This window comes from Hippocampus zosterae, chromosome 1, assembly GCF_025434085.1.
Source record: "Hippocampus zosterae strain Florida chromosome 1, ASM2543408v3, whole genome shotgun sequence".
Lineage (NCBI taxonomy): Eukaryota > Metazoa > Chordata > Actinopteri > Syngnathiformes > Syngnathidae > Hippocampus > Hippocampus zosterae.
The window spans coordinates 31979345-31988706 of record NC_067451.1 but is presented as its reverse complement, the minus strand read 5'-3'; the positions used below and the strand labels follow the sequence as shown (position 1 = coordinate 31988706).

The following is a 9362-nucleotide window of genomic DNA, read 5'->3' as shown; positions in this document are numbered from 1 at the left end:
TTTGAGGAATAAGAAGTGAAGTGAAAGAAGTGCCAGTGAAACATGGCAGAAAAATCACGTGCTTCCAGTGCAACCGCAAGAAGAAGTTGATTGTAATTTCAAGGTAGCAAATGGTAGATTAATGGCACATTTTATTGGGGTCGCAAGTCGGAAATTCTACATCGGGAATCATAAGACAAGAAGCTGCAAGATGAAATTTGACTCCGCCTCTTACTCAACGCATTGTATATGCAAATGTATCTACCCCGATCAAGGATGACGCCTCGTACTGATGTCCAAAAAACGTTTACTCGTGGAACACCGTGAAAACTAAAACACATTTCAAACAGCATCAAAATTACAATATCTTTAACAAGACATAAAATAACTAAACTCAAAATGACAAACCATGTGCACCTTGGTAAAACGAAAGTAGATCAAATTAAATCACGTAGACCACACGGTATTGTAGCTCTGTCTCTGTCTCTCTCTCTCAAGTTGTCTTCTCGATCTTTCTCTCTCATTCCTCGCTATCCACGGCACGTGACCCGGAAGTGATTCTTAACAAAACATTCCAAATAACACATGAAGAGGATTTAAAGAAAAAACAGATATGAAAGTTCACATAGAAATAAAGTACTTTTACAAAACAACAAGCGTAAATAAATTGTATTTTCGTTGTAATGGCCACCAACGACTCAATATTGGCGCCAGTTACACACTGTATATTCAAACCAAGACTTAGTGAAATATATAGCGGTGTCAGTTGAGGCCGTCGGCGGGTCTGCTCACTTGTGTTTACTGTATTTTGAAACTGTTCGATAAAACACGTGAAAGATCTTTTCTGCTTTTTTCGTCCTCCACCACCTGTTATGGATGACAATATGTTCTGACAAGTGATGGTAGGCATGTGTACTCCACCGTGGACAAGCAGTTGTGCAATTTAAGCATTTTGTACTTGCCAGGAAAAACTTTGGATCTTCTGTATCTTTCAAGCACTCTTTCCTCCTTGCTTGCATGCATTTATTGCTCCTTCAGACAGCCTGCGGTAACAGTCTGTATGAAAAAAAAATATTCATTGGAAAATTATGCAATCGAGTGACAACAATCTGCTAAGCAGCGAACGTGCAAAAAGTGAACCATCCGCCATCTAGTGAGGGGTAGCTGTATATCTAAACGTTTTAGCTTGCAGCAAGCGTTGCACACAACTGACGAGTAACAATGCTGACACTATAAATAAAAAACTAAACCTTTGGGTTTGGGTTTTGGAGTTTCCTCTGCTCTCAAAGTTTCTTCCCATCTCCTATGTGGACGTCCGCCGCCAAGATCTAGAGCATCACTAATTGATATGCCGTATGCATGGTCAATTCTTTGTCGTTGCCGATAGGTCTTCTTGTCATTGTTTCTTCCCAGAGACGGCCTTTGACACCCAAGAAGCAGCCCAACTCTTACACGGGTCACAAATGAAAAGCAAGGCAAACAACACTTGTCCCACAGAGCGCCTGCTCCTTCTGAAACAAGCAGGCGGGGAAGCGTATGTAAAAGAGAGGCACACGAAAGCAAACTTAGTCAACGGAAAAATTAATTGCCTTGGAAATTAATGAACGTCGAGACGGAATGCCAGAGATTACACAACAATGGGAGATGCGTCTTTGAAAACCTCAAGTTGTCGTATTCTAAAGAATCGTTTTAGAATACGACAACTTGTCTTATTCTAAAGACAACTGGCATCAGTAATTATTCGAACATTAATAAGCGTTGGTATACAACACATGAAGAAAACGATCCAAAATGAACTGACATGAAATGTCTTCGGGCCGGAGCAAGTGAGTCAATTCTACACATGCGCACACACGCGCGCACACACACACACACACACACACCTACACACATACACACACACACTTAACTCCTTTCATAGTTGAACACTGCTCACTTGTGGCCGTTTTGTTGTGCAGACATTAATCTGCCAATGGTTATCTTGAGCAGTCGTGTCCAACTGCTTGTACTTCCCTCCAACACAATCCAATTTATTTTCCATCTGACATTCCTCTCCTTGATATTAGAAACAAAATAAGAATCAATTTTCTTTCTTTCATATAGCTCTGTTCAGCTCATGTCGAGGTAACAAAAAGAGCTCAGAGCAACGGCCAGGCCTCCATTCATGATGGGTTCTCTTCCTTTGAAATGCAATTATGGAAATGGAAATATTTGCAAAATGTGTTGTAAATTTTGATTTAACTTCGTCAGGTTCCCTTTTGGTCTACATTGCCTCTAATCATCCGAGTTGAAGACATTTACAGACAGTACACTTTGTACTTTTGCACGATTACTTGTTTCCAACATTCCTTGTTAAATGTGTGATCATATACATTGGAACTCTAGGCTTAATACCAATACACGTATTCTTCATTATGACAAGTATTATTTTTGCCCACTCAGGGTTACTGTCCGCACATTCTCCACTCTTGTATCTGTGAGGATATGTGGAATGTGGGAGATTTAGCCGAGGTTTGCCAATATGCGCATTAAGTCCCATGGTGTCACTTGTGACCCTACAAGCTAGTGTATGAATGTGTCAATACGTTTAATTTTGTCACTGTTTTTTGAAAGTGAAATGGGGCCGTGTTAATCCTTGACCCCTTGTGGGGGCATTACAATAAATTCGAACTAACAGCGGTAGGATAAATTAAATTCGATGTTTGTGTTCTGCAAGCCAATTCTGCTTTTCAGTTGACACACCACACTTCTTTGGAATCAGATTTTTGCCAAAATTCTTTAAAGCACAAAGAAAAAGGAAAACTTTGAGAGAACTCAAGCAAAATGATTTTTAAAAAAGAAGCCAAAAAAGTAAGAATTATCGTCATGAAAATATTTGTTTGAACTTCTCTTTTTGTTCTCAATTATTAGCTTTTTTTTTCTCTCACTGAGAAAAAAAAGTTTCTGCTTTCGACTTTTGGCACATACCTCACCAGGTGGGTGGGCTTCAAGAGGAATGCGTTCTTACTGGCTAATTAATTTCTCAATTAGAGATCAGTGACCTAGACGTAGTTGTATATCAGTATCTGTGGTAATAATTAGTAACCTGACTGCATTCATTCAATCTTCTTTTTCAAGTGTGAAATGTACCCCAAATTTGGACATCCTCTGTTTTGGTTCGTGTTGATTGCTGCACGAATCTGCAGTAATATCAGTCAATGAAGAAAATTGAACGTCAAAACTATCTGCAATGTGAAATGACGTGTTTTGTTCCCCCAATATATATATATATATATATAACAGCACATTTGCTTCAGGCTTTCCCCCTCCGCATTGGCTAAAATGATGGGGGAACAATTACCGGTATGCTTTGGTATAGTTTTCAGAATTATGATTTCTCTGGGAGCATTTTATTCACCTTTATTAGTATTGTGTAGTGAAGTTTTTGCCCTGCTTCATTTTTTCTCCTGAGTACTCTTAAACACCACGTGTGCTTTGAGTATGTTGAGTTGAACGGAATTGGTTGTCATTAAATTCAAACGTGTGCCAAAACAGTCCATCATTTGGATCATAATAGAATCAAATTGACGAGTCCGTCAAAATTGAATACTCTCCGCATTTGTTGACCTTGTGCTTTTGTCCCTTTGCTGCGCATTGTGCGTCAGTCGGGGCTCAAACTCGAACCCCTTTTTGTGTGAGCTTACTTCATCCTCTACACTGAAAGGCCAACTTGACAATGTGAGAACGAGTGTGCCAGACTGTGTGAAATCACTTATAAAGAGCCAGACAGGACCACAGAGGCCTCTTTGACAGCCTCACACTGGCAGCAGTGAGGGGACAAAGTGACAGCTACCACACGAGCTGGTGTAAATCTCCACTTACACTGCTGTCCGATTCAGCATGTTCGTTCGATGGGGCCAAATTCATATTAAAAAAAAACAAAAAAACAACATGCACAGCGTGCATGTGGTTCAAGCATCGACCTCACATTCTTTGGTCACTCTCACAATTCCTAAAAATGCGTGGTAGGTTGATTAAAGACTAAAATTGCCATCAGAGGAATGGAATCGGAGTGTGAATGGTTGTTTGTGGAAGAAAAGAAGGACCTTTGCTGGCGGATGTGGCATTTGTTTTTTTTGTAACTGCACCCAATGGTTGTGAGAATGCTAGCGATTGTCTGCTTACCTTTCTCCTGCACCCTCATCAACAACAACAACAACAATCCAGCTTTTCCTTGTAACTCGCCAGATGTTGCTGTGCCATGGTCGGAGGGATAGATGGTGCTGTTTCACAAAACGAAAGCCCCAAGCACCATGGATTCATTGATTTTGAATTCTCTCGCGGCTGGTCAATTCCCATGGTCCTTCGCGTAACTGATGGCTTGCAGTTTAAACTGTGCTTCCTATCCGATGCCATCTTCGGGGGTCCTTAGCTAAACTGATGTTGTTGAGCACAATGCACGATATTCACCTGCTGGGGGCGTGCCTTTAGCGTCCTCGTTCACGCCCACACCTCTTCCCCTTTTAACGTTCGCATGCTGTCCTCAGTCATGATCGCCTTTCTTCTAAGGGTGTGGAAAATAATCGATATTAATCGATACATCGATGCGCACGTCCGCGATCCGAGTGCATCGGCTCATTCACTGGGTACGACGCGATTGACGGGTGAAATCGCGATTCATCACGATGCATTGATGGGTATCGGTAAAATCCGATTCAATCGCCGTTCTATTCATGTTAAACGTCACATATCTGCCCTTTCCTAGGCGCAATGAATGCACCATCATTGCTTTGCGTTTTGTGTTGAATACGTGATCGTGATGTGTATCGAATCGTCCTCAGTGCTGAGATTCACATCCCTACTTTCTTCTATATCAGGAACATGTTGGCACAACATCAGTCCATTAAGACGGCCGTCATCAAAGTCACACAACATTGACCTATTTTGGGACAAGGTGCATACGCAAGGCGACCCGCATTATTCAGCGGTCCGTCCATATTCGAGAAAATGTAGGACTTTAAAGTGTGCCTGAAGCTCATGAAAATACGGTAATTGTTTAAATTTAGTTTTTGCCAAATCTCTGACTGTTGACCTGTCCCGGGCTCAGACATGACCCTAATCAGGATAAGCTGTTGAACACGGATGGATTTAAAATGAATTTATTTGACTCACATACAGTAGTATTGTTTTAAAATATATAATCCATCTATGACTTTACTTAAACCTATAAAACCGGATGCCTTTAATGAAATGGTTGACCTGAAACTTTCAATTAAAATTATTTTTTAAAATTATTCTTTTTCATTACAGAGGATATGTAGTATGTCAGCCCACCTGTATGCCGGGGCCATATCAACAAACTTTAAATGAGTTAAAACAAGAAAGATACATAGTTGCGGTCTGCATATGTTAAGGCACCCCTCATAAAAAATATGTTGGTAATAAACAGAGAGGCTTCAAAATGGCCCAAGGATTTGTTTTCACCGCAGTAGTCTTATTTTTAAATGAGTTGTCTTTACTTTTCTCTTGCAGGGTTGAAAGAGCACAACAAATCAAAGGTGTGGTGGACATTAGTTACGGACACCCAGCAATGACATCTTGGGAGCAAATCATCAGTAATTATCATCTCAGGATAATCTGCCATTGGTGCGGACACACACTGATTCCTTTTCCCAAAGAAGCTTTTCATTTTTAATCCCCCAAGATGAGTGAGCCTATACTTAAATCTGCAGTTCCCATTAGACTAAGAAAGAACACGTGCGCTCGCCCACACGCTTGCGTTTTGTCTTTTGTTCATTTTCCATCCCACACAGACTCAACAGATTTAGTAAATCTGAAGATTTTTTTTTCCTGCTGAGCAAAATAGATTGAGACTTGTCAAATTACAAAAAAATAAAAATAAAAAATAAAATACCCTCACTAACACAGTTAAGGCAATCCCTGGAAAAAAAGAAGACTGGAATTGTTCGGGGTGCCTGCAAATGTGAAGAACGCATGAACCACATTGATTTCAAAGGATTTATAACGCACTGCTGTGGCTGGGCTCAAGGGTAAGATTGTTAGGTACGTGTTTCTTTTGAGCTATTCAGGAAATATTGTTCTCTATAAAAGAACAAACCCTATTCATTTGAGCTGATGAAAGGTCAAATCAATCTTGTTTTCACCTTGATACATGTCAAACGTTTCAGCCGATTTTGTACTTTTTTGAAAGGTGACATCGCTTAAAAATACTCAACTAACAATACTGAGTGAACTGCTTTTATGCTCACAGTATTTAATTTGCCATTTTCAAACAGGATGATGGGATCGCAAACGGTCATTGCATGCAAATGCATGTAAAATCAGTTTGGTTGTAGTTGTTGTTGAAGGCATGAAATTGCAGCACATTTGCAACGTAACAGGAGGCCCCGTCGGACTGAGACACATTCACACTGTGCTTTGCCATGATTGCATAACGGCACTTCTGTCCTAAGTGCCATTATTATTTAGACAGAAGGCCACACACACAATGTATCTTTTGATTGTTTTGTTCTTTGAAGCACATGGAATGGAATCATAAAACATTGCATGGTTGTGATTTACGCTATGTAGCATTTTCTTTTCAATTTCTGAGACACTGGTACAGAATAGAATTAAAAAGTGCATGTGACTAGGCATGGGCTCAAAATATATTTTGACGGCATATAATAAGAAAAAAAAATCAACCATATTCTTCTCATGCTTTAATTCTTCGACCTAAATCACAGTGTCTCATCACTGGTGAGGTATTTTTTAGAACAGTCAGAAACGGTCTACTTGTGTTGCCCTTGGGACTAACTAGTACCTACTGGCATGATTTTGTTTTTCTTAAAGACAATACACATGAAGGAACAGTGCACAAAGGCATCCATATTTGGAGTTTTTCTTTACTCTTACTCAATGTTCCCTCCTCCATGCGTAACTGCTTACCCCTCCCATCTGTGCTCATCAAAAAAAAAGAAACTTCTGGTCCCAATTCACATCAAAGAGGCATCTACTCAACTCCGACCTCAGCCAATGTAATTGTGCCCTGCTGAGAAGTCCACTGTGCTCATTATCCGTGACAGAAAGTATTGATGGTTATTGAAACCTTTGTTTGCATGTAACACCCCCCCCCCCCTTCCCCCTCCGATAACAATCTGAACAAACTCCTATTGGAAGGAACTGTGTGCTGAGAAGTGGAATTGTAAACCTAGAACAAGGATCACACGACTGGAATTTTCTTGCTCTAACTCCATCATATTATAGTGTCATTTCATTTATATGTTATTGCCGCTGGGAATAAAATGCATATTTAAATAGGTACCGTATTTTCCACACTAAAAGGTGCACTGGATTATGAGGGGCACCTTCAATGAATAGCCGATTTTGTAATTTTTTTTTTAATAAAACACATTATAAGACGCAATCTACAATGCATCCACTAGATGAAGCTATGCTCAAGGAATTACCAACAGAACGATCAGATGTCAGTAAAATATGGGAGACTGGACTGTACAAAGTGTTTATGTTATTTATTCCTTTGTAGTGTATTCACAAACAAGGAAATCACTAAATAAATTTTGTCATGGGGCTAGAGAACTTATTTTGTGATTTCCTCGCTTGATTTTCTGTTTTGATGCATTATTTTCAATTTTCTTTGAAGGAATCGGTAATTTACATTTTTCGGAGGCGGTCTTTGAATGCCTCTCGAGTCAAACGGAAGAAGAGAAGGCATAAAGACGGACAAAGATGTACCTGTATTTGCTGTGAAAACCCTTAATAAAGTGTGCGTTTTAAAAAACCAACGCCCCAGCTCTCCTTTTTTTCGGAGCTGCAACAAAAACCTAAGCAGCGACACAGTTCACTGAATCAACAGCAAATTATAAGATTCTAAGCATGTCTCCAGCAAGGAGCAATTTCGGGGGTCGACATATTACCGTAATGACCATACACAAGGCACACCGGATTTTAAGGCGGCTGTGAGCTTCTAAGAAAATGGAAGGCTTTTCAGCACACGTTTTGGAGCAGAAAACACAGTACTCAAGATTGTCAATTATGATTAATATCTGTGGCTTTATACATAATCACTGCACTGCACAAGATGGCGCCCGAGTAGGCAGCCTTCGGCAAGTGCTCTTTAAGAGCCTTGCTTTTTTGTTCTTTTTGCCTTTTTTTGGTGTTGTTTGTTGTTTCATCGTGTGGACCTGATATGGACTGTTTTCAGCGTTTTTGCCCACGACATTCGTCAAGGGAGAAATATCTATGCTCGGTGGTTGCGCTTTCTCGGCAGCACGCCTGTACCAGCACAGATTTTGATTGGGAGGAATGTCGGCGCCATTGACTGTCAGTGCTGGACAGACCTGGGGCGCTTGTGTTTTTTGCGCCTGTAATGGGCAGCATTTTTCACAACCGCATTTTGTTTAGTGGAGATGTCGGCGCTGTTGGACAGTCGGCGTTGGTGCGGCTGGATGGATGCGAAGAGAGGAGCATCGGCGTAAATAATATTTATTATTGTATTTTATGTTAACTGTTTTGTTAAGCGCTTTGTTACAGCTGCCGCTGTTGTGACAGCGCTATATAAATCAGCATGTATTGTATTGCATTCATACTTTGGCATCAGATCCACTGACTCCACTTCCTGAGCTCCGCACCCTTGCAAGTTTGGGCATAGGTGTGTTCGAGCAATCTTGTACTCCACCACGCCGCTCGATCGCTGGCTCAAAACTCTCTGGAGTTACTACTAGCATCCAGCCATTGAAAATGCTCAAGTTTGACTTTCAATGAATAATAATCTGTCCTTTGTATCCTATTTCCAGCCTGCTTGTTGTGGTCATGGTCCTGAATGAAGTCCATGACTGTGATGGTGATCCATTCCATTCTTTATTAGCCTGCCTGAACACAAATTTGCAAAACGTCATTAGCCCCTTCCTCACATTGCACTACATAGGTTCGTGGAATTATAGATATTGCATGGTTGGGCTTTTTCTTTTGATGGGTGAAATTTCAATATCCTCATAGAGCACAATATTCCATGGGCCAGTCAAAAGGCACAAAAATGGCTGGAAACATGGAGGACATTTTAAAAAGGGCTGGCAGTGAATTAAGTAAGAGACTGAATGAACCCCTCAAGAGGAAGCACTAGGCAACGGACACAAGGAAGAACTCCTCAAACAGATCCGAGACTCAGTGCGGGCGGCCGTCTGCCTGGACCGGTTAGGTTGACATCGAGGAATAGAGAGCGAAACCTACTAATAACTCACATGATTCATCATGTTTCCCTCAACACATGCGACACACTTGAGATCATTTCATCTTCCTGAACTGGCCTCATTTTTGACAGTGCTGATTGGCACCACTTCCCACCACGAGACGGTGACACTGCACACTGCTCCGGTGCTGCCCTG

General features: G+C 40.9%; 1 long non-coding RNA gene across 1 annotated transcript; it reads right to left on the bottom strand.

Annotated features, from left to right (window-relative positions):
• Nucleotides 1-269: 269 nt before the first annotated feature.
• On the bottom strand, nt 270-4519 carry LOC127597816 (uncharacterized). The gene is made up of 2 exons (XR_007961769.1): nt 4429-4519; nt 270-1022 (listed from the first exon to the last, which is right to left on the bottom strand). It is a non-coding gene; the product is annotated as an uncharacterized LOC127597816 (long non-coding RNA).
• Between the last annotated feature and the right edge of the window lie 4843 nt (nt 4520-9362).